The sequence below is a fragment of the Plectropomus leopardus genome, chromosome 17, assembly GCF_026936395.1.
Source record: "Plectropomus leopardus strain MGB_pleo_1.0 chromosome 17, ASM2693639v1, whole genome shotgun sequence".
Classification (NCBI taxonomy): domain Eukaryota; kingdom Metazoa; phylum Chordata; class Actinopteri; order Perciformes; family Serranidae; genus Plectropomus; species Plectropomus leopardus.
This window is the reverse complement of record NC_142192.1, coordinates 22,385,719-22,412,712: the sequence shown is the minus strand read 5'-3', so window position 1 is coordinate 22,412,712 and position 26,994 is coordinate 22,385,719. Positions and strand designations below refer to the sequence as shown.

General features: G+C 33.8%; 1 protein-coding gene across 6 annotated transcripts in view; it reads right to left on the bottom strand.

Moving 5' to 3' along the window:
- Nucleotides 1-26,994, bottom strand: part of LOC121957692 (small conductance calcium-activated potassium channel protein 1-like) — a 55,665-nt gene that overhangs the window by 1,003 nt on the left and 27,668 nt on the right. The gene's annotated exons all lie outside the window — the stretch shown is intronic.

The following is a 26,994-nucleotide window of genomic DNA, read 5'->3' as shown; positions in this document are numbered from 1 at the left end:
ATTGCTGCTAAAATTAAAGAGCCGGTTCACCCAAATAACCATTAGAAACTGTTAAGGCGAAAGTAGTTGTAATGAAGATTTTTCTTTCAGTATTCACGCGGAAAAAGTGACAAAATCAGTACTTAAAGAGCAGTCAGTGTAGTGTTAATGGTTTGTACGAACATTTAATAGCATACTGCACTGTGACTTTTTATTACAAACTAAGACTTTTTCTTGACACGTTTTACAACCATTTTATGAAAGACTATAGCAAGACTTTTTTATTTACTGTGGCTGTTCCCTGACTTCTATATGCAATTTTTTTTACTATGACTTAAGTTATTTACTATGCAGTGACTTTTTCAATTGTTTTTGACATTATATACTTATACTACACTTAAACCTTTCTCACTGTGACTTTTTTTTTTAAACTTAACTATCAGAGGACTTTGTTCAACACTATACTGTGACATTTTTAAGCTTTATTGATATTAGAGATTAAGATTATTGAGATTGAGATTATTCAAAACAGTTTTGTTAAACTACTGTGCTATAAAATGTCTCAGCATGCTATACTGTGACTTTTTCAATATTTTGTTGCATTCTATACTATTTGTTTAAACTGTGTTTTTCCCTGAAAAATGGCTGACATTTTTCTTTAAACTTGACTTTTTCAGTAGTTATTTTGACATACAACATTGACTTTTTCAACATGCAATGCTATGACTTAATAAAGTTTAAAAAATTACTGGGCCCTGGCATTTTTGGAGATACTATGACTTTTTCAACCCTTTTTTCCAGGTACTATATGACACCTTAAGAGATAACAATCTATACTGTGACTCTTTTGACGCCACCCTTTTTGTACATACTACACTGTATTCCATAACTTTTTGTGGAATTTTGGATGACGTACTATTAATTTTTTGTGCTATTTTGGATGACAAACCATACTATGACCTCTTAATGCTATTTTGGACTACACACCTGTAGTTTGACTTTCATTCAATTTTGGGCGACATGCTGTAGTGTCGCTTTTTCACGCAATTTTGAACAACATACTATAATATGACTTTCTTTTATGCAATTTTGGACGACAATATACTGTGACTTTTTTGTGCTATTTTGGACGACTTACGATAAAATGACTAAGGCTCCTACATAATATACTATTATTTTTTATGCTATTTTGTTCGACATACTATAGTATGACTTGTTTATGCTATTTTGGATGGCGTACTGAAGTATAACTTTTGGAGTGATGACTTTTTTGACCATTTTCCCTGAGCTATAGTATGATGTTTTTTTTCCCGCCATTTTACACTTTGGCCTAAAACGCTCAAAATATTGACTTTTTGGACGTTTTTTTCATCAGGTTATACTCTAAACTGTCTCAACATGCCGTACTATGAGTTCTTTTTACATTTGGAGTGATGACTTTTTTGACCATTTTCCCTGAGCTATAGTATGACTTTTTTTTTTCTCGCCATGTTACACTTTGGCTTAAAACGCTCAAAATATTGACTTTTTGGACGTTTTTTTCATCAGCTTATACTCTAAACTGTCTCAACATGCCGTACTATGAGTTCTTTTTACATTTGGAGTGATGACTTTTTTGACCATTTTCCCTGAGCTATAGTATGGCTTTTTTTCGCCATACTACACTTTGGCTTAAAACGCTCAAAATATTGACTTTTTGGACCAGGTTTTCATCAGGTTATACTCTAAACTGTCTCAACATGCTGTACTATGACTGTTTTTAACATTTGGAGTGACGACTTTTTTGATAATTTTCCCTGAGCTATAGTATGGCTTTTTTTCCCCCGCCATTTTATACTTTGGCTTAAAACGCTCAAAATATTGACTTTTTGGAGCAGGTTTTCATCAGGTTATACTCTAAACTGCCTCAACATGCTGTACGATGAGTTTTTATTAACATTTGGAGTAATGACTTTTTGACAATTTTCCCTGAGCTATAGTATGGCTTTTTTTTTTCCCGCCATTTTATACTTTGGCTTAAAACATTCAAAATATTGACTTTTTGGACCAGGTTTTCATCAGGTTATACTCTAAACTGCCTCAACATGCTGTACTATGACTGTTTTTAACATTTGGAGTGATGACTTTTTTGACCATTTTCCCTGAGCTATAGTATGACTTTTTTTTCCCGCTTATTTAAACTTTGGCTTAAAACGCTCAAAATATTGACTTTTTGGACCAGGTTTTCATCAGGTTATACTTTAAACTGTCTCAACATGCTGTACTATGACTGTTTTTAACATTTGGAGTGATGACTTTTTTGACCATTTTCCCTGAGCTATAGTATGACTTTTTTTTTCTTCGCCAATTTAAACTTTGGCTTAAAACGCTCAAAATATTGACTTTTTGGACCAGGTTTTCATCAGGTTATACTTTAAACTGCCTCAACATGCTATATTATGAGTTTTTTTAACATTTGGAGTGATGACTTTTTTGACCATTTTCCCTGAGCTATAGTATGACTTTTTTTTTCGCCAATTTAAACTTTGGCTTAAAACGCTCAAAATATTAACTTTTTGGACCATTTTTTCATCAGGCTATGCTCTAAACTGCCTCAACATGCTGTACTATGAGTTTTTATAACATTTGGAGTGACGACTTTTTTGACCATTTTCCCTGAGCTATAGTATGGCTTTTTTTTTCTTCGCCAATTTAAACTTTGGCTTAAAACGCTCAAAATATTGACTTTTTGGACCAGGTTTTCATCAGGTTATACTTTAAACTGTCTCAACATGCTGTACGATCAGTTTTTATTAACATTTGGAGTGATGACTTTTTGACCATTTTCCCTGAGCTATAGTATGGCTTTTTTTTCCCCGCCATTTTATACTTTGGCTTAAAACGCTCAAAATATTGACTTTTTGGAGCAGGTTTTCATCAGGTTATACTCTAAACTGCCTCAACATGCTGTATTATGACTGTTTTTAACATTTGGAGTGATGACTTTTTTGACCATTTTCCCTGATCTATAGTATGACTTTCTTTTTCCCGCCATTTTATACTTTGGCTTAAATCGCTCAAAATATTGACTTTTTGGACCAGGTTTTCATCAGGTTATACTCTAAACTGCCTGAACATGCTGTACTATGACTGTTTTTAACATTTGGAGTGATGACTTTTTTGACCATTTTCCCTGAGCTATAGTATGACTTTCTTTTTTCCCGCCAATTTAAACTTTGGCTTAAAATGCTCAAAATATTGACTTTTGGACCAGGTTTTCATCAGGTTATACTCTAAACTGCCTCAACATGCTGTACTATGACTGTTTTTAACATTTGGAGTGATGACTTTTTTGACCATTTTCCCTGAGCTATAGTATGGCTTTTTTTTTCTTCGCCAATTTAAACTTTGGCTTAAAACGCTCAAAATATTGACTTTTTGGACCAGGTTTTCATCAGGTTATACTCTAAACTGCCTCAACATGCTGTACTATGACTGTTTTTAACATTTGGAGTGATGACTTTTTTGACCATTTTCCCTGAGCTATAGTATGACTTTCTTTTTCCCGCCATTTTATACTTTGGCTTAAATCGCTCAAAATATTGACTTTTTGGACCAGGTTTTCATCAGGTTATACTCTAAACTGCCTGAACATGCTGTACTATGACTGTTTTTAACATTTGGAGTGATGACTTTTTTGACCATTTTCCCTGAGCTATAGTATGACTTTCTTTTTCCCGCCAATTTAAACTTTGGCTTAAAATGCTCAAAATATTGACTTTTTGGACCAGGTTTTCATCAGGTTATACTCTAAACTGCCTCAACATGCTGTACTATGCCTGTTTTTAACATTTGGAGTGATGACTTTTTTGACCATTTTCCCTGAGCTATAGTATGACTTTTTATTTTTTCGCCAATTTAAACTTTGGCTTAAAACGCTCAAAATATTGACTTTTTGGACCAGGTTTTCATCAGGTTATACTTTAAACTGTGTCAACATGCTGTACGATCAGTTTTTATTAACATTTGGAGTGATGACTTTTTGACCATTTTCCCTGAGCTATAGTATGGCTTTTTTTCGCCATACTACACTTTGGCTTAAAACGCTCAAAATATTGACTTTTTGGACCAGGTTTTCATCAGGTTATACTCTAAACTGCCTCAACATGCTGTACTATGACTGTTTTTAACATTTGGAGTGATGACTTTTTTGACCATTTTCCCTGAGCTATAGTATGACTTTTTTTTCCCCGCTTATTTAAACTTTGGCTTAAAACGCTCAAAATATTGACTTTTTGGACCAGGTTTTCATCAGGTTATACTTTAAACTGCCTCAACATGCTGTACAAAGAGTTTTTATTAACATTTGGAGTGATGACTTTTTTGACCATTTTCCCTGAGCTATAGTATGACTTTTTTTTTTTTCGCCAATTTAAACTTTGGCTTAAATCGCTCAAAATATTGACTTTTTGGAGCAGGTTTTCATCAGGTTATACTCTAAACTGCCTCAACATGCTGTACGATGAGTTTTTATTAACATTTGGAGTGATGACTTTTTTGACAATTTTCCCTGAGCTATAGTATGGCTTTTTTTTCCCCGCCATTTTATACTTTGGCTTAAAACGCTCAAAATATTGACTTTTTGGACCAGGTTTTCATCAGGTTATACTTTAAACTGTGTCAACATGCTGTACTATGACTGTTTTTAACATTTGGAGTGATGACTTTTTGACCATTTTCCCTGAGCTATAGTATGGCTTTTTTTCGCCATACTACACTTTGGCTTAAAACGCTCAAAATATTGACTTTTTGGAGCAGGTTTTCATCAGGTTATACTCTAAACTGCCTCAACATGCTGTACTATGACTGTTTTTAACATTTGGAGTGATGACTTTTTTGACCATTTTCCCTGAGCTATAGTATGACTTTTTTTCCCCCGCCATTTTACACTTTGGCTTAAAACGCTCAAAATATTGACTTTTTTGACCGTTTTTTCATCAGGCTATGCTCTAAACTGCCTCAACATGCTGTATTATGACTGTTTTTAACATTTGGAGTGATGACTTTTTTGACCATTTTCCCTGAGCTATAGTATGGCTTTTTTTTTTTCGCCATTTTACACTTTGGCTTAAAACGCTCAAAATATTGACTTTTTGGAGCAGGTTTTCATCAGGTTATACTCTAAACTGCCTCAACATGCTGTACTATGACTGTTTTTAACATTTGGAGTGATGACTTTTTTGACCATTTTCCCTGAGCTATAGTATGACTTTTTTTTTTTCGCCAATTTAAACTTTGGCTTAAAACGCTCAAAATATTGACTTTTTGGAGCAGGTTTTCATCAGGTTATACTTTAAACTGCCTCAACATGCTGTACTATGACTGTTTTTAACATTTTGAGTGACGACTTTTTTGACATTTTTCCCTGAGCTATAGTATGATTTTTTTTTCGCCATACTACACTTTGGCTTAAAACGCTCAAAATATTGACTTTTTGGACGAGGTTTTCATCAGGTTATACTCTAAACTGCCTCAACATGCTGTACAATGACTGTTTTTAACATCTGGAGTGATGACTTTTTTGACCATTTTCCCTGAGCTATCTGTCTTATGAATGTATGTGCTGGGGAGGGGGGAGACCTCATGGGATATGTTTTGGGGCACTTAAAGCTGGAAAATAATCCAAACTGAAATACTGGTTGCTCTCTGAATGGGTTTCTGTAATGGTGCAACATTTCTGTAACATTTTAAAATGGTTTTCTGTGTCATTGATTCAGTGTTTACAGCCCCTTCTGTTTATTTTCAATGGGCTTGCCATGTGGAGTGTGCCTCAATGATATGTTTTGGTAAATTATTTCTCTGTACTGAAACAATGTGTGCTATGTACCATGCCTGCAAAAACTTCAATAAAAAATTGAATCCCACGCTCCCAAGATGCTGTACTATGCCTTTTTTTAACATTTGGAGTGATGACTTTGTGAACCATTTTCCCTGAGCTATAGTATGGCTTTCTTTCGCCATACTACACTTTGGCTTAAAACGCTCAAAATATTGACTTTTTGGACCAGGTTTTCATCAGGTTATACTTTAAACTGCCTCAACATGCTGTATTATGACTGTTTTTAACATTTGGAGTGATGACTTTTTTGACCATTTTCCCTGAGCTATAGTATGGTTTTTTTTTTTTTGCCAATTTACACTTTGGCTTAAAACGCTCAAAATATTGACTTTTTGGACCAGGTTTTCATCAGGTTATACTTTAAACTGCCTCAACATGCTATATTATGAGTTTTTTTAACATTTGGAGTGATGACTTTTTTGACCATTTTCCCTGAGCTATAGTATGACTTTTTTTTTGTCCGCCAATTTAAACTTTGGCTTAAAATGCTCAAAAAATTGACTTTTTGGACCAGGTTTTCATCAGGTTATACTTTAAACTGCCTCAACATGCTGTGTTATGACTGTTTTTAACATTTGGAGTGATGACTTTTTTGACCATTTTCCCTGAGCTATAGTATGACTTTTTTTTTTTCCGCCAATTTAAACTTTGGCTTAAAACGCTCAAAATATTGACTTTTTGGACCAGGTTTTCATCAGGTTATACTCTAAACTACCTCAACATGCTTTATTATGACTGTTTTTAACATTTGGAGTGACGACTTTTTTGGTGACCATTTTCCCTGAGCTATAGTATGACTTTTTTTTTTCCGCCAATTTAAACTTTGGCTTAAAACGCTCAAAATATTGACTTTTTGGACCAGGTTTTCATCAGGTTATACTTTAAACTGCCTCAACATGCTGTACGATCAGTTTTTATTAACATTTGGAGTGATGACTTTTTGACCATTTTCCCTGAGCTATAGTATGGCTTTTTTTTTCTTCGCCAATTTAAACTTTGGCTTAAAACGCTCAAAATATTGACTTTTTGGACCAGGTTTTCATCAGGTTATACTCTAAACTGTCTCAACATGCTGTATTATGACTGTTTTTAACATTTGGAGTGACAACTTTTTTGACCATTTTCCCTGAGCTATAGTTTGGCTTTTTTTTTTTTCGCTAATTTAAACTTTGGCTTAAAATGCTCAAAATATTGACTTTTTGGACCAGGTTTTCATCAGGTTATACTCTAAACTGCCTCAACATGCTGTACGATGAGTTTTTATTAACATTTGGAGTGATGACTTTTTGACCATTTTCCCTGAGCTATAGTATGGCTTTTTTTTTCTTCGCCAATTTAAACTTTGGCTTAAAACGCTCAAAATATTGACTTTTTGGACCAGGTTTTCATCAGGTTATACTCTAAACTGCCTCAACATGCTGTACTATGACTGTTTTTAACATTTGGAGTGATGACTTTTTGACCATTTTCCCTGAGCTATAGTATGGCTTTTTTTTTCTTCGCCAATTTAAACTTTGGCTTAAAACGCTCAAAATATTGACTTTTTGGACCAGGTTTTCATCAGGTTATACTTTAAACTGCCTCAACATGCTATATTATGAGTTTTTTTAACATTTGGAGTGATGATTTTTTTGACCATTTTCCCTGAGCTATAGTATGGCTTTTTTTCCCCCGCCATTTTATTCTTTGGCTTAAAACGCTCAAAATATTGACTTTTTGGAGCAGGTTTTCATCAGGATATACTTTAAACTGCCTCAACATGCTGTACTATGACTGTTTTTAACATTTGGAGTGATGACTTTTTTGACCATTTTCCCTGAGCTATAGTATGACATTTTTTTTTTTCCCCAATTTAAACTTTGGCTTAAAATGCTCAAAATATTGACTTTTTGGAGCAGGTTTTCATCAGGTTATACTCTAAACTGCCTCAACATGCTGTACTATGACTGTTTTTAACATTTGGAGTGATTACTTTTTTGACCATTTTCCCTGAGCTATAGTATGTCTTTTTTTCGCCATTCTACACTTTGGCTTAAAACGCTCAAAATATTGACTTTTTGGAGCAGGTTTTCATCAGGTTATACTCTAAACTGCCTCAACATGCTGTACTATGAGTTTTTTTAACATTTGGAGTGATGATTTTTTTGACCATTTTCCCTGAGCTATAGTATGGCTTTTTTTCCCCCGCCATTTTATTCTTTGGCTTAAAACGCTCAAAATATTGACTTTTTGGAGCAGGTTTTCATCAGGCTATGCTCTAAACTGTCTCAACATGCTGTATTATGACTGTTTTTAACATTTGGAGTGACAACTTTTTTGACAATTTTCCCTGAGCTATAGTATGGCTTTTTTTTCCCCATTTTATACTTTGGCTTAAAACGATCAAAATATTGACTTTTTGGAGCAGGTTTTCATCAGGTTATACTTTAAACTGCCTCAACATGCTGTATTATGACTGTTTTTAACATTTGGAGTGATGACTTTTTTGACCATTTTCCCTGAGCTATAGTATGGCTTTTTTTTCCCCGCCATTTTATACTTTGGCTTAAAACGCTCAAAATATAGTCTTTTTGGAGCAGGTTTTCATCAGGATATACTTTAAACTGTCTCAACATGCTGTACTATGACTGTTTTTAACATTTGGAGTGATGACTTTTTTGACCATTTTCCCTGAGCTATAGTATGACTTTTTTTTTTTTGCCAATTTACACTTTGGCTTAAAACGCTCAAAATATTGACTTTTTGGACCAGGTTTTCATCAGGTTATACTTTAAACTGCCTCAACATGCTGTGCTATGAGTTTTTTTTAACATTTGGAGTGATGATTTTTTTGACCATTTTCCCTGAGCTATAGTATGGCTTTTTTTTTTTCGCCATACTATACTTTGGCTTAAAACGCTCAAAATATTGACTTTTTGGACCATTTTTTCATCAGGCTATGCTCTAAACTGTCTCAACATGCTGTACTATGACTGTTTTTAACATTTGGAGTGATGACTTTTTTGACAATTTTCCCTGAGCTATAGTATGCCTTTTTTTCCCCCGCCATTTTATACTTTGGCTTAAAACGCTCAAAATATTGACTTTTTGGAGCAGGTTTTCATCAGGTTATACTCTAAACTGCCTCAACATGCTGTACTATGACTGTCTTTAACATTTGGAGTGACGACTTTTTTGATAATTTTCCCTGAGCTATAGTATGACTTTTTTTTTCCGCCAATTTAAACTTTGGCTTAAAACGCTCAAAATATTGACTTTTTGGACCAGGTTTTCATCAGGTTATACTTTAAACTGCCTCAACATGCTGTACAATGGGTTTTTATTAACATTTGGAGTGATTACTTTTTTGACCATTTTCCCTGAGCTATAGTATGACTTTTTTTTTCGCCATTTTACACTTTGGCTTAAAACATTCAAAATATTGACTTTTTGGACCAGGTTTTCATCAGGTTATACTCTAAACTGCCTCAACATGCTGTATTATGACTGTTTTTAACATTTGGAGTGATGACTTTTTTGACCATTTTCCCTGAGCTATAGTATGACTTTTTTTTTTTTCGCCATACTACACTTTGGCTTAAAACGCTCAAAATATTGACTTTTTGGACCAGGTTTTCATCAGGTTATACTCTAAACTGCCTCAACATGCTGTACTATGAGTTTTTTTTAACATTTGGAGTGATGATTTTTTTGACCATTTTCCCTGAGCTATAGTATGGCTTTTTTTTCCCCGCCATTTTATACTTTGGCTTAAAACGCTCAAAATATTGACTTTTTGGAGCAGGTTTTCATCAGGATATACTTTAAACTGTCTCAACATGCTGTACTATGACTGTTTTTAACATTTGGAGTGATGACTTTTTTGACCATTTTCCCTGAGCTATAGTATGACATTTTTTTTTTTCGCCAATTTACACTTTGGCTTAAAACGCTCAAAATATTGACTTTTTGGAGCAGGTTTTCATCAGGTTATACTTTAAACTGCCTCAACATGCTGTACTATGACTGTTTTTAACATTTGGAGTGATGACTTTTTAAACATTTTCCCTGAGCTATAGTATGGCTTTTTTTTTCCCGCCATACTATACTTTGGCTTAAAACGCTCAAAATATTGACTTTTTGGACCATTTTTTCATCAGGCTATGCTCTAAACTGTCTCAACATGCTGTATTATGACTGTTTTTAACATTTGGAGTGACAACTTTTTTGACAATTTTCCCTGAGCTATAGTATGGCTTTTTTTCCCCCGCCATTTTATACTTTGGCTTAAAACGATCTAAATATTGACTTTTTGGACGAGGTTTTCATCAGGTTATACTTTAAACTGCCTCAACATGCTGTACTATGACTGTTTTAACATTTGAGGTGATGACTTTTTGACAATTTTCCTGAGCTATAGTATGGCTTGTTTTTCGCCATACTATACTTTTGCTTAAAACGCTCAAAATATTGACTTTTTGGAGCAGGTTTTCATCAGGTTATACTCTAAACTGCCTCAACATGCTGTACTATGAGTTTTTTTAACATTTGGAGTGATGATTTTTTTGACCATTTTCCCTGAGCTATAGTATGGCTTTTTTTTTTCGCCATTTTATTCTTTGGCTTAAAACGCTCAAAATATTGACTTTTTGGAGCAGGTTTTCATCAGGATATACTTTAAACTGTCTCAACATGCTGTACTATGACTGTTTTTAACATTTGGAGTGATGACTTTTTTGACCATTTTCCCTGAGCTATAGTATGACATTTTGTTTTTTTCGCCAATTTACACTTTGGCTTAAAACGCTCAAAATATTGACTTTTTGGAGCAGGTTTTCATCAGGTTATACTTTAAACTGCCTCAACATGCTGTACTATGACTGTTTTTAACATTTGGAGTGATGACTTTTTTGACCATTTTCCCTGAGCTATAGTATGACTTTTTTTTTCGCCATATTTATACTTTGGCTTAAAACGCTCAAAATATTGACTTTTGGACCAGGTTTTCATCAGGTTATACTTTAAACTGCCTCAACATGCTGTACAATGACTTTTTATTAACATTTGGAGTGATGACTTTTTTGACCATTTTCCCTGAGCTATAGTATGACTTTTTTTTTCCCCGCCAATTTAAACTTTGGCTTAAAACGCTCAAAATATTGACTTTTTGGACCAGGTTTTCATCAGGTTATACTCTAAACTGCTTCAACATGCTATATTATGAGTTTTTTTAACATTTGGAGTGATGACTTTTTTGACCATTTTCCCTGAGCTATAGTATGACTTTTTTTTTCGCCATTTTACACTTTGGCTTAAAACATTCAAAATATTGACTTTTTGGAGCAGGTTTTCATCAGGTTATACTCTAAACTGCCTCAACATGCTGTACTATGAGTTTTTTTAACATTTGGAGTGATGATTTTTTTGACCATTTTCCCTGAGCTATAGTATGACATTTTTTTTTTTCGCCAATTTACACTTTGGCTTAAAATGCTCAAAATATTGACTTTTTGGACCAGGTTTTCATCAGGTTATACTTTAAACTGTCTCAACATGCTGTATGATGAGTTTTTATTAAAATTTGGAGTGATGACTTTTTGACAATTTTCCTGAGCTATAGTATGGCTTTTTTTCCCCCGCCATTTTATACTTTGGCTTAAAATGCTCAAAATATTGACTTTTTGGACCAGGTTTTCATCAGGTTATACTCTAAACTGCCTCAACATGCTGTACTATGACTGTTTTAAACATTTGGAGTGATGACTTTTTTGACCATTTTCCCTGAGCTATAGTATGACTTTTTTTTTCCCGCTTATTTAAACTTTGGCTTAAAACGCTCAAAATATTGACTTTTTGGACCAGGTTTTCATCAGGTTATACTTTAAACTGCCTCAACATGCTGTACAATGACTTTTTATTAACATTTGGAGTGATGACTTTTTTGACCATTTTCCCTGAGCTATAGTATGACTTTTTTTTTCCCCGCCAATTTAAACTTTGGCTTAAAATGCTCAAAATATTGACTTTTTGGACCAGGTTTTCATCAGGTTATACTCTAAACTGCCTCAACATGCTATATTATGAGTTTTTTTAACATTTGGAGTGATGACTTTTTTGACCATTTTCCCTGAGCTATAGTATGACTTTTTTTTTCGCCATTTTACACTTTGGCTTAAAACATTCAAAATATTGACTTTTTGGAGCAGGTTTTCATCAGGTTATACTTTAAACTGCCTCAACATGCTGTACAATGAGTTTTTATTAACATTTGGAGTGATGACTTTTTTGACCATTTTCCCTGAGCTATAGTATGACTTTTTTTTTTTCGCCAATTTAAACTTTGGCTTAAATCGCTCAAAATATTGACTTTTTGGACCAGGTTTTCATCAGGTTATACTTTAAACTGTGTCAACATGCTGTACTATGACTGTTTTTAACATTTGGAGTGACGACTTTTTTGACAATTTTCCCTGAGCTATAGTATGACTTTTTTTTTCCGCCAATTTAAACTTTGGCTTAAAACGCTCAAAATATTGACTTTTTGGAGCAGGTTTTCATCAGGTTATACTTTAAACTGCCTCAACATGCTGTACTATGACTGTTTTTAACATTTGGAGTGATGACTTTTTTGACCATTTTCCCTGAGCTATAGTATGGCTTTTTTTTTCCCGCCATACTATACTTTGGCTTAAAACGCTCAAAATATTGACTTTTTGGACCATTTTTTCATCAGGCTATGCTCTAAACTGTCTCAACATGCTGTATTATGACTGTTTTTAACATTTGGAGTGACAACTTTTTTGACAATTTTCCCTGAGCTATAGTATGGCTTTTTTTCCCCCGCCATTTTATACTTTGGCTTAAAACGATCAAAATATTGACTTTTTGGACGAGGTTTTCATCAGGTTATACTTTAAACTGCCTCAACATGCTGTACTATGACTGTTTTTAACATTTGGAGTGACGACTTTTTTGACAATTTTCCCTGAGCTATAGTATGGCTTGTTTTTCGCCATACTATACTTTTGCTTAAAACGCTCAAAATATTGACTTTTTGGAGCAGGTTTTCATCAGGTTATACTCTAAACTGCCTCAACATGCTGTACTATGAGTTTTTTTAACATTTGGAGTGATGATTTTTTTGACCATTTTCCCTGAGCTATAGTATGGCTTTTTTTCCCCCGCCATTTTATTCTTTGGCTTAAAACGCTCAAAATATTGACTTTTTGGAGCAGGTTTTCATCAGGATATACTTTAAACTGTCTCAACATGCTGTACTATGACTGTTTTTAACATTTGGAGTGATGACTTTTTTGACCATTTTCCCTGAGCTATAGTATGACATTTTGTTTTTTTCGCCAATTTACACTTTGGCTTAAAATGCTCAAAATATTGACTTTTTGGAGCAGGTTTTCATCAGGTTATACTTTAAACTGCCTCAACATGCTGTACTATGACTGTTTTTAACATTTGGAGTGATGACTTTTTTGACCATTTTCCCTGAGCTATAGTATGGCTTTTTTTTTTCCGCCATACTATACTTTGGCTTAAAACGCTCAAAATATTGACTTTTTGGACCATTTTTTCATCAGGCTATGCTCTAAACTGTCTCAACATGCTGTATTATGACTGTTTTTAACATTTGGAGTGACAACTTTTTTGACAATTTTCCCTGAGCTATAGTATGGCTTTTTTTCCCCCGCCATTTTATACTTTGGCTTAAAACGATCAAAATATTGACTTTTTGGAGCAGGTTTTCATCAGGTTACACTTTAAACTGCCTCAACATGCTGTACTATGACTGTTTTTAACATTTGGAGTGACGACTTTTTTGACAATTTTCCCTGAGCTATAGTATGGCTTGTTTTTCGCCATACTATACTTTTGCTTAAAACGCTCAAAATATTGACTTTTTGGACCAGGTTTTCATCAGGTTATACTCTAAACTGCCTCAACATGCTGTACTATGACTGTTTTTAACATTTGGAGTGATGACTTTTTTGACCATTTTCCCTGAGCTATAGTATGACTTTTTTTTTCTTTCGCCAATTTAAACTTTGGCTTAAAACGCTCAAAATATTGACTTTTTGGACCAGGTTTTCATCAGGTTATACTTTAAACTGTCTCAACATGCTGTACGATGAGTTTTTATTAAAATTTGGAGTGATGACTTTTTTGACAATTTTCCCTGAGCTATAGTATGGCTTTTTTTCCCCCGCCATTTTATACTTTGGCTTAAAATGCTCAAAATATTGACTTTTTGGACCAGGTTTTCATCAGGTTATACTCTAAACTGCCTCAACATGCTGTACTATGACTGTTTTTAACATTTGGAGTGATGACTTTTTTGACCATTTTCCCTGAGCCATAGTATGACTTTTTTTTTCCCGCTTATTTAAACTTTGGCTTAAAACGCTCAAAATATTGACTTTTTGGACCAGGTTTTCATCAGGTTATACTTTAAACTGCCTCAACATGCTGTACAATGACTTTTTATTAACATTTGGAGTGATGACTTTTTTGACCATTTTCCCTGAGCTATAGTATGACTTTTTTTTTCCCCGCCAATTTAAACTTTGGCTTAAAACGCTCAAAATATTGACTTTTTGGACCAGGTTTTCATCAGGTTATACTCTAAACTGCCTCAACATGCTATATTATGAGTTTTTTTAACATTTGGAGTGATGACTTTTTTGACCATTTTCCCTGAGCTATAGTATGACTTTTTTTTTCGCCATTTTACACTTTGGCTTAAAACATTCAAAATATTGACTTTTTGGAGCAGGTTTTCATCAGGTTATACTTTAAACTGCCTCAACATGCTGTACAATGAGTTTTTATTAACATTTGGAGTGATGACTTTTTTGACCATTTTCCCTGAGCTATAGTATGACTTTTTTTTTTTTCGCCAATTTAAACTTTGGCTTAAATCGCTCAAAATATTGACTTTTTGGACCAGGTTTTCATCAGGTTATACTTTAAACTGTGTCAACATGCTGTACTATGACTGTTTTTAACATTTGGAGTGACGACTTTTTTGACAATTTTCCCTGAGCTATAGTATGACTTTTTTTTTCCGCCAATTTAAACTTTGGCTTAAAACGCTCAAAATATTGACTTTTTGGACCAGGTTTTCATCAGGTTATACTTTAAACTGCCTCAACATGCTGTATTATGACTGTTTTTAACATTTGGAGTGATGACTTTTTTGACCATTTTCCCTGAGCTATAGTATGACTTTTTTTTTTTTCGCCAATTTAAACTTTGGCTTAAATCGCTCAAAATATTGACTTTTTGGACCAGGTTTTCATCAGGTTATACTCTAAACTGCCTCAACATGCTGTACTATGACTGTTTTTAACATTTGGAGTGATGACTTTTTTGACCATTTTCCCTGAGCTATAGTATGACTTTTTTTTCCCCGCTTATTTAAACTTTGGCTGAAAACGCTCAAAATATTGACTTTTTGGAGCAGGTTTTCATCAGGTTATACTTTAAACTGCCTCAACATGCTGTACAATGAGTTTTTATTAACATTTGGAGTGATGACTTTTTTGACAATTTTCCCTGAGCTATAGTATGGCTTTTTTTTCCCCGCCATTTTATACTTTGGCTTAAAATGCTCAAAATATTGACTTTTTGGACCAGGTTTTCATCAGGTTATACTCTAAACTGCCTCAACATGCTGTACTATGACTGTTTTTAACATTTGGAGTGATGACTTTTTTGACCATTTTCCCTGAGCTATAGTATGACTTTTTTTTCCCCGCTTATTTAAACTTTGGCTTAAAACGCTCAAAATATTGACTTTTTGGACCAGGTTTTCATCAGGTTATACTTTAAACTGCCTCAACATGCTGTACAATGAGTTTTCATTAACATTTGGAGTGATGACTTTTTTGACCATTTTCCCTGAGCTATAGTATGACTTTTTTTTTTCTCGCCAATTTAAACTTTGGCTTAAAACGCTCAAAATATTGACTTTTTGGACCAGGTTTTCATCAGGTTATACTTTAAACTGCCTCAACATGCTGTACAATGAGTTTTCATTAACATTTGGAGTGATGACTTTTTTGACCATTTTCCCTGAGCTATAGTATGACTTTATTTTTTTTTCGCCATTTTACACTTTGGCTTAAAACATTCAAAATATTGACTTTTTGGAGCAGGTTTTCATCAGGTTATACTTTAAACTGCCTCAACATGCTGTACAATGAGTTTTTATTAACATTTGGAGTGATGACTTTTTTGACAATTTTCCCTGAGCTATAGTATGGCTTTTTTTTCCCGCCATTTTATACTTTGTCTTAAAACGCTCAAAATATTGACTTTTTGGACCAGGTTTTCATCAGGTTATACTCTAAACTGCCTCAACATGCTGTACTATGACTGTTTTTAACATTTGGAGTGATGACTTTTTTGACCATTTTCCCTGAGCTATAGTATGACTTTTTTTTCCCCGCTTATTTAAACTTTGGCTTAAAACGCTCAAAATATTGACTTTTTGGACCAGGTTTTCATCAGGTTATACTTTAAACTGCCTCAACATGCTGTACAATGAGTTTTCATTAACATTTGGAGTGATGACTTTTTTGACCATTTTCCCTGAGCTATAGTATGACTTTTTTTTTTCCGCCAATTTAAACTTTGGCTTAAAACGCTCAAAATATTGACTTTTTGGACCAGGTTTTCATCAGGTTATACTTTAAACTGCCTCAACATGCTGTACAATGAGTTTTCATTAACATTTGGAGTGATGACTTTTTTGACAATTTTCCCTGAGCTATAGTATGACTTTATTTTTTTTTCGCCATTTTACACTTTGGCTTAAAACATTCAAAATATTGACTTTTTGGAGCAGGTTTTCATCAGGTTATACTTTAAACTGCCTCAACATGCTGTACAATGAGTTTTTATTAACATTTGGAGTGATGACTTTTTTGACAATTTTCCCTGAGCTATAGTATGGCTTTTTTTTTCCCGCCATTTTATACTTTGTCTTAAAACGCTCAAAATATTGGATTTTTTGACCAGGTTTTCATCAGGTTATACTCTAAACTGCCTCAACATGCTGTACTATGACTGTTTTTAACATTTGGAGTGATGACTTTTTTGACCATTTTCCCTGAGCTATAGTATGACTTTTTTTTTCCCCGCCATTTTACACTTTGGCTTAAAACATTCAAAATATTGACTTTTTGGACGAGGTTTTCATCAGGTTATACTTTAAACCGCCTCAACATGCTGTACTATGACTGTTTTTAACATTTGGAGTGATGACTTTTTTGACAATTCTCCCTGAGCTATAGTATGGCTTTTTTTTTCGCCATACTATACTTTGGCTTAAAACGCTCAAAATATTGACTTTTTGGACCATTTTTTCATCAGGCTATACTCTAAACTGTCTCAACATGCTGTACTATGACTGTTTTTAACATTTGGAATGATGACTTTTTTGACCATTTTCCCTGAGCTATAGTATGGCTTTTTTTTTTCTCGCCATTTTACACTTTGGCTTAAAACGCTCAAAATATTGACTTTTTGGAGCAGGTTTTCATAAGGTTATACTCTAAACTGCCTCAACATGCTGTACTATGACTGTTTTTAACATTTGGAGTGATGACTTTTTTGACCACTTTCCCTGAGCTATAGTATGACTTTTTTTTTTTTCGCCAATTTAAACTTTGGCTTAAAACGCTCAAAATATTGACTTTTTGGACCAGGTTTTCATCAGGTTATACTTTAAACTGCCTCAACATGCTGTACTATGACTGTTTTTAACATTTTGAGTGACGACTTTTTTGACATTTTTCCCTGAGCTATAGTATGATTTTTTTTTCGCCATACTACACTTTGGCTTAAAACGCTCAAAATATTGACTTTTTGGACGAGGTTTTCATCAGGTTATACTCTAAACTGCCTCAACATGCTGTACAATGACTGTTTTTAACATCTGGAGTGATGACTTTTTTGACCATTTTCCCTGAGCTATCTGTCTTATGAATGTATGTGCTGGGGAGGGGGGAGACCTCATGGGATATGTTTTGGGGCACTTAAAGCTGGAAAATAATCCAAACTGAAATACTGGTTGCTCTCTGAATGGGTTTCTGTAATGGTGCAACATTTCTGTAACATTTTAAAATGGTTTTCTGTGTCATTGATTCAGTGTTTACAGCCCCTTCTGTTTATTTTCAATGGGCTTGCCATGTGGAGTGTGCCTCAATGATATGTTTTGGTAAATTATTTCTCTGTACTGAAACAATGTGTGCTATGTACCATGCCTGCAAAAACTTCAATAAAAAATTGAATCCCACGCTCCCAAGATGCTGTACTATGCCTTTTTTTAACATTTGGAGTGATGACTTTGTGAACCATTTTCCCTGAGCTATAGTATGGCTTTCTTTCGCCATACTACACTTTGGCTTAAAAACAAAATATTGACTTTTGGACCAGGTTTTCATCAGGTTATACTCTAAACTGTCTCAACATGCTGTGCTATGACTTTTTTTAACATTTGGAGTGATGATTTTTTTGTCCATTTTCCCTGAGCTATAGTATGGCTTTTTTTTTTTTCCGCCAATTTAAACTTTGGCTGAAAACGCTCAAAATATTGACTTTTTGGACCAGGTTTTCATCAGGTTATACTTTAAACTGCCTCAACATGCTGTACTATGACTGTTTTTAACATTTGGAGTGATGACTTTTTTGACCATTTTCCCTGAGCTATAGTATGACTTTTTTTTTTTTCGCCAATTTAAACTTTGGCTTAAAATGCTCAAAATATTGACTTTTTGGACCAGGTTTTCATCAGGTTATACTTTAAACTGCCTCAACATGCTGTACAATGAGTTTTTATTAACATTTGGAGGGATGACTTTTTTGACCATTTTCCCTGAGCTATAGTATGACTTTTTTTTTTTTTCGCCAATTTAAACTTTGGCTTAAAATGCTCAAAATATTGACTTTTTGGACCAGGTTTTCATCAGGTTATACTTTAAACTGCCTCAACATGCTGTACTATGACTGTTTTTAACATTTGGAGTGATGACTTTTTTGACCATTTTCCCTGAGCTATAGTATGACTTTTTTTTTTCGCCATTTAAACTTTGGCTTAAAATGCTCAAAATATTGACTTTTTGGACCAGGTTTTCATCAGGTTATACTCTAAACTGCCTCAACATGCTGTACTATGACTGTTTTTAACATTTGGAGTGATGACTTTTTTGACCATTTTCCCTGAGCTATAGTATGGCTTTTTTTCTCCATGCTACACTTTGGCTTAAAACGCTCAAAATATTGACTTTTTGGACCAGGTTTTCATCAGGTTATACTCTAAACTGCCTCAACATGCTGTACTATGACTGTTTTTAACATTTGGAGTGATGACTTTTTTGACCATTTTCCCTGAGCTATAGTATGGCTTTTTTTTTTTTCGCCAATTTAAACTTTGGCTTAAAACGCTCAAAATATTGACTTTTTGGACCAGGTTTTCATCAGGTTATACTTTAAACTGCCTCAACATGCTGTATTATGACTGTTTTTAACATTTGGAGTGATGACTTTTTTGACCATTTTCCCTGAGCTATAGTATGACTTTTTTTTTTTTCGCCAATTTAAACTTTGGCTTAAAATGCTCAAAATATTGACTTTTTGGAGCAGGTTTTCATCAGGTTACACTTTAAACTGCCTCAACATGCTATATTATGAGTTTTTTAACATTTGGAGTGATGACTTTTTGACCATTTTCCCTGAGCTATAGTATGACTTTTTTTTTCGCCAATTTAAACTTTGGCTTAAAATGCTCAAAATATTGACTTTTTGGACCAGGTTTTCATCAGGTTATACTTTAAACTGCCTCAACATGCTGTATTATGACTGTTTTTAACATTTGGAGTGATGACTTTTTGACCATTTTCCCTGAGCTATAGTATGACTTTTTTTTTCCCCGCCATTTTACACTTTGGCTTAAAACATTCAAAATATTGACTTTTTGGACGAGGTTTTCATCAGGTTATACTCTAAACTGCCTCAACATGCTGTACTATGACTGTTTTTAACATTTGGAGTGATGACTTTTTTGACCATTTTCCCTGAGCTATAGTATGGCTTTTTTTTTTTCCGCCAATTTAAACTTTGGCTTAAAACGCTCAAAATATTGACTTTTTGGACCAGGTTTTCATCAGGTTATACTCTAAACTGTCTCAACATGCTGTACTATGACTGTTTTAACATTTGGAGTGATGACTTTTTGACCATTTTCCCTGAGCTATAGTATGGCTTTTTTTTTTCGCCAATTTAAACTTTGGCTGAAAATGCTCAAAATATTGACTTTTGGACCAGGTTTTCATCAGGTTATACTTTAAACTGCCTCAACATGCTGTACTATGACTGTTTTTAACATTTGGAGTGATGACTTTTTGACCATTTTCCCTGAGCTATAGTATGACTTTTTTTTTTCTCGCCAATTTACACTTTGGCTTAAAACGCTCAAAATATTGACTTTTTGGACCAGGTTTTCATCAGGTTATACTCTAAACTGCCTCAACATGCTGTATTATGACTGTTTTTAACATTTGGAGTGATGACTTTTGACCATTTTCCTTGAGCTATAGTATGATTTTTTTTTTTTTCGCCAATTTACACTTTGGCTTAAAACGCTCAAAATATTGACTTTTTGGACCAGGTTTTCATCAGGTTATACTCTAAACTGTCTCAACATGCTGTACTATGACTGTTTTTAACATTTGGAGTGATGACTTTTTTGACCATTTTCCCTGAGCTATAGTATGGCTTTTTTTTTTTTTCGCCAATTTAAACTTTGGCTTAAAACGCTCAAAAATTTTACTTTTTGGACCAGGTTTTCATCAGGTTATACTTTAAACTGCCTCAACATGCTGTTCTATGACTGTTTTTAACATTTGGAGTGATGACTTTTTTGACCATTTTCCCTGAGCTATAGTATGACTTTTTTTTTTTCTCGCCAATTTAAACTTTGGCTTAAAATGCTCAAAATATTGACTTTTTGGACCAGGTTTTCATCAGGTTATACTCTAAACTGCCTCAACATGCTGTATTATGACTGTTTTTAACATTTGGAGTGATGACTTTTTTGACCATTTTCCCTGAGCTATAGTATGACTTTTTTTTTTTTCGCCAATTTAAACTTTGGCTGAAAACGCTCAAAATATTGACTTTTTGGACCAGGTTTTCATCAGGTTATACTTTAAACTGCCTCAACATGCTGTACTATGACTGTTTTTAACATTTGGAGTGATGACTTTTTTGACCATTTTCCCTGAGCTATAGTATGACTTTTTTTTTTTTCGCCAATTTAAACTTTTGCTTAAAATGCTCAAAATATTGACTTTTTGGAGCAGGTTTTCATCAGGTTATACTCTAAACTGCCTCAACATGCTGTATTATGACTGTTTTTAACATTTGGAGTGATGACTTTTTTGACCATTTTCCCTGAGCTATAGTATGACTTTTTTTTTTTTCGCCAATTTACACTTTGGCTTAAAACGCTCAAAATATTGACTTTTTGGACCAGGTTTTCATCAGGTTATACTCTAAACTGCCTCAACATGCTGTATTATGACTGTTTTTAACATTTGGAGTGATGACTTTTTTGACCATTTTCCCTGAGCTATAGTATGGCTTTTTTTCGCCATTTTACACTTTGGCTTAAAACGCTCAAAATATTGACTTTTTGGACCAGGTTTTCATCAGGTTATACTTTAAACTGCCTCAACATGCTGTATTATGACTGTTTTTAACATTTGGAGTGATGACTTTTTTGACCATTTTCCCTGAGCTATAGTATGACTTTTTTTTTTTTCGCCAATTTACACTTTGGCTTAAAACGCTCAAAATATTGACTTTTTGTACCAGGTTTTCATCAGGTTATACTTTAAACTGCCTCAACATGCTGTGCTATGAGTTTTTTTAACATTTGGAGTGATGACTTTTTTGACCATTTTCCCTGAGCTATAGTATGGCTTTTTTTTTCTCGCCATTTTACACTTTGGCTTAAAACGCTCAAAATATTGACTTTTTGGACCAGGTTTTCATCAGGTTACACTTTAAACTGCCTCAACATGCTATATTATGAGTTTTTTTTAACATTTGGAGTGATGACTTTTTTGACCATTTTCCCTGAGCTATAGTATGACTTTTTTTTTTTTTGCCAATTTAAACTTTGGCTTAAAATGCTCAAAATATTGACTTTTTGGACCAGGTTTTCATCAGGTTATACTCTAAACTGCCTCAACATGCTGTATTATGACTGTTTTTAACATTTGGAGTGATGACTTTTTTGACCATTTTCCCTGAGCTATAGTATGACTTTTTTTTCCCCGCCATTTTACACTTTGGCTTAAAACATTCAAAATATTGACTTTTTGGAGCAGGTTTTCATCAGGTTATACTCTAAACCGCCTCAACATGCTGTACTATGACTGTTTTTAACATTTGGAGTGATGACTTTTTGACCATTTTCCTGAGCTATAGTATGGCTTTTTCGCCATATTACACTTTGGCTTAAAACGCTCAAAATATTGACTTTTTGGACCAGGTTTTCATCAGGTTATACTCTAAACTGCCTCAACATGCTGTACTATGACTGTTTTTAACATTTGGAGTGATGACTTTTTTGACCATTTTCCCTGAGCTATAGTATGGCTTTTTTTTTTTTTCACCAATTTAAACTTTGGCTGAAAACGCTCAAAATATTGACTTTTTGGACCAGGTTTTTATCAGGTTATACTTTAAACTGCCTCAACATGCTGTATTATGACTGTTTTTAACATTTGGAGTGATGACTTTTTTGACCATTTTCCCTGAGCTATAGTATGACTTTTTTTTTTTTCGCCAATTTAAACTTTGGCTTAAAATGCTCAAAATATTGACTTTTTGGACCAGGTTTTCATCAGGTTATACTCTAAACTGCCTCAACATGCTGTATTATGACTGTTTTTAACATTTGGAGTGATGACTTTTTTGACCATTTTCCCTGAGCTATAGTATGACTTTTTTTTTCCCCGCCATTTTACACTTTGGCTTAAAACATTCAAAATATTGACTTTTTGGACGAGGTTTTCATCAGGTTATACTCTAAACTGCCTCAACATGCTGTACTATGACTGTTTTTAACATTTGGAGTGATGACTTTTTTGACCATTTTCCCTGAGGCTTTTTTTTCACCATGCTACACTTTGGCTTAAAACGCTCAAAATATTGACTTTTTGGACCAGGTTTTCATCAGGTTATACTCTAAACTGTCTCAACATGCTGTACTATGACTGTTTTTAACATTTGGAGTGATGACTTTTTTGACCATTTTCCCTGAGCTATAGTATGGCTTTTTTTTTTTTCGCCAATTTAAACTTTGGCTGAAAACGCCAAAATATTGTCTTTTTGGACCAGGTTTTCATCAGGTTATACTTTAAACTGCCTCAACATGCTGTACTATGACTGTTTTTAACATTTGGAGTGATGACTTTTTTTCCCATTTTCCCTGAGCTATATTATGGCTTTTTTTTTTTTCGCCAATTTAAACTTTGGCTGAAAACGCTCAAAATATTGACTTTTTGGACCAGGTTTTCATCAGGTTATACTTTAAACTGCCTCAACATGCTATACTATGACTGTTTTTAACATTTGGAGTGATGACTTTTTTGACCATTTTCCCTGAGCTATAGTATGACTTTTTTTTTTTTCGCCAATTTAAACTTTGGCTTAAAATGCTCAAAATATTGACTTTTTGGAGCAGGTTTTCATCAGGTTATACTCTAAACCGCCTCAACATGCTGTACAATGAGTTTTTATTAACATTTGGAGTGATGACTTTTTTGACCATTTTCCCTGAGCTATAGTATGACTTTCTTTTTCCCGCCATTTTATACTTTGGCTTAAAACATTCAAAATATTGACTTTTTGGACCAGGTTTTCATCAGGTTATACTCTAAATTGCCTCAACATGCTGTACTATGACTGTTTTTAACATTTGGAGTGATGACTTTTTTGACCATTTTCCCTGAGCTATAGTATGACTTTTTTTTTCCCCGCCATTTTACACTTTGGCTTAAAACATTCAAAATATTGACTTTTTGGACGAGGTTTTCATCAGGTTATACTCTAAACTGCCTCAACATGCTGTACTATGACTGTTTTTAACATTTGGAGTGATGACTTTTGACCATTTTCCTGAGCTATAGTATGGCTTTCTTTCGCCATACTACACTTTGGCTTAAAACGCTCAAAATATTGACTTTTTGGACCAGGTTTTCATCAGGTTATACTCTAAACTGTCTCAACATGCTGTACTATGACTGTTTTTAACATTTGGAGTGATGACTTTTTTGACCATTTTCCCTGAGCTATAGTATGGCTTTTTTTTTTTTCGCCAATTTAAACTTTGGCTGAAAACGCTCAAAATATTGACTTTTTGGACCAGGTTTTCATCAGGTTATACTTTAAACTGCCTCAACATGCTGTACTATGACTGTTTTTAACATTTGGAGTGATGACTTTTTTGACCATTTTCCCTGAGCTATAGTATGACTTTTTTTTTTTTCGCCAATTTAAACTTTGGCTTAAAATGCTCAAAATATTGACTTTTTGGAGCAGGTTTTCATCAGGTTATACTCTAAACTGCCTCAACATGCTGTACAATGAGTTTTTATTAACATTTGGAGTGATGACTTTTTTGACCATTTTCCCTGAGCTATAGTATGACTTTTTTTTTTTTCGCCAATTTACACTTTGGCTTAAAACGCTCAAAATATTGAATTTTTGGACCAGGTTTTCATCAGGTTATACTCTAAACTGCCTCAACATGCTGTATTATGACTGTTTTTAACATTTGGAGTGATGACTTTTTTGACCATTTTCCCTGAGCTATAGTATGGCTTTTTTTTCACCATGCTACACTTTGGCTTAAAACGCTCAAAATATTGACTTTTTGGACCAGGTTTTCATCAGGTTATACTTTAAACTGCCTCAACATGATGTGCTATGAGTTTTTTTAACATTTGGAGTGATGACTTTTTTGACCATTTTCCCTGAGCTATAGTATGACTTTCTTTTTCCCGCCATTTTATACTTTGGCTTAAAACGCTCAAAATATTGACTTTTTGGAGCAGGTTTTCATCAGGTTATACTCTAAACTGCCTCAACATGCTGTACTATGACTGTTTTTAACATTTGGAGTGATGACTTTTTTGACCATTTTCCCTGAGCTATAGTATGACTTTATTTTTTTTTCGCCATTTTACACTTTGGCTTAAAACATTCAAAATATTGACTTTTTGGAGCAGGTTTTCATCAGGTTATACTTTAAACTGCCTCAACATGCTGTACAATGAGTTTTTATTAACATTTGGAGTGATGACTTTTTTGACCATTTTCCCTGAGCTATAGTATGGCTTTTTTTTTCCCGCCATTTTATACTTTGGCTTAAAACGCTCAAAATATTGACTTTTTGGACCAGGTTTTCATCAGGTTATACTCTAAACTGCCTCAACATGCTGTACTATGACTGTTTTTAACATTTGGAGTGATGACTTTTTTGACCATTTTCCCTGAGCTATAGTATGGCTTTTTTTTTTTTCCCCAATTTAAACTTTGGCTGAAAACGCTCAAAATATTGACTTTTTGGACCAGGTTTTCATCAAGTTATACTTTAAACTGCCTCAACATGCTGTACTATGACTTTTTTTAACATTTGGAGTGATGACTTTTTGACCATTTTCCTGAGCTTATAGTATGTCTTTTTTTTTCCCGCCATTTTATACTTTGGCTTAAAACGCTCAAAATATTGACTTTTTGGACCAGGTTTTCATCAGGTTATACTTTAAACTGCCTCAACATGCTGTACTATGACTGTTTTTAACATTTGGAGGGATGACTTTTTTGACCATTTTCCCTGAGCTATAGTATGGCTTTTTTTTTTTCGCCATTTTACATTTTGGCTTAAAACGCTCAAAATATTGACTTTTTGGAGCAGGTTTTCATCAGGTTACACTTTAAACTGCCTCAACATGCTATATTATGAGATTTTTTAACATTTGGAGTGATGACTTTTTTGACCATTTTCCCTGAGCTATAGTATGACTTTTTTTTTTTTCGCCAATTTAAACTTTGGCTTAAAACGCTCAAAATATTGACTTTTTGGACCAGGTTTTCATCAGGTTATACTTTAAACTGCCTCAACATGCTGTATTATGACTGTTTTTAACATTTGGAGTGATGACTTTTTTGACCATTTTCCCTGTGCTTTAGTATGACTTTTTTTTTTGCCAATTTACACTTTGGCTTAAATGCTCAAAATATTGACTTTTTGGACCAGGTTTTCATCAGGTTACACTTTAAACTGCCTCAACATGCTATATTATGAGTTTTTTTAACATTTGGAGTGATGACTTTTTTGACCATTTTCCCTGAGCTATAGTATGACTTTTTTTTTTTCGCCAATTTAAACTTTGGCTTAAAACGCTCAAAATATTGACTTTTTGGACCAGGTTTTCATCAGGTTACACTTTAAACTGCCTCAACATGCTGTATTATGACTGTTTTTAACATTTGGAGTGATGACTTTTTTGACCATTTTCCCTGAGCTACAGTATGACTTTTTTTCCCCCGCCATTTTACACTTTGGCTTAAAACATTCAAAATATTGACTTTTTGGACGAGGTTTTCATCAGGTTATACTCTAAACTGCCTCAACATGCTGTACTATGACTGTTTTAAACATTTGGAGTGATGACTTTTTTGACCATTTTCCCTGAGCTATAGTATGACTTTTTTTTTTCGCCATACTACACTTTTGGCTTAAAACGCTCAAAATATTGACTTTTTGGACCAGGTTTTCATCAGGTTACACTCTAAACTGTCTCAACATGCTATATTATGAGTTTTTTAACATTTGGAGTGATGACTTTTTGACCATTTTCCCTGAGCTATAGTATGACTTTTTTTTTTTTCGCCAATTTAAACTTTGGCTTAAAACGCTCAAAATATTGACTTTTTGGAGCAGGTTTTCATCAGGTTACACTTTAAACTGCCTCAACATGCTATATTATGAGTTTTTTTAACATTTGGAGTGATGACTTTTTTGACCATTTTCCCTGAGCTATAGTATGCCTTTTTTTTCGCCAATT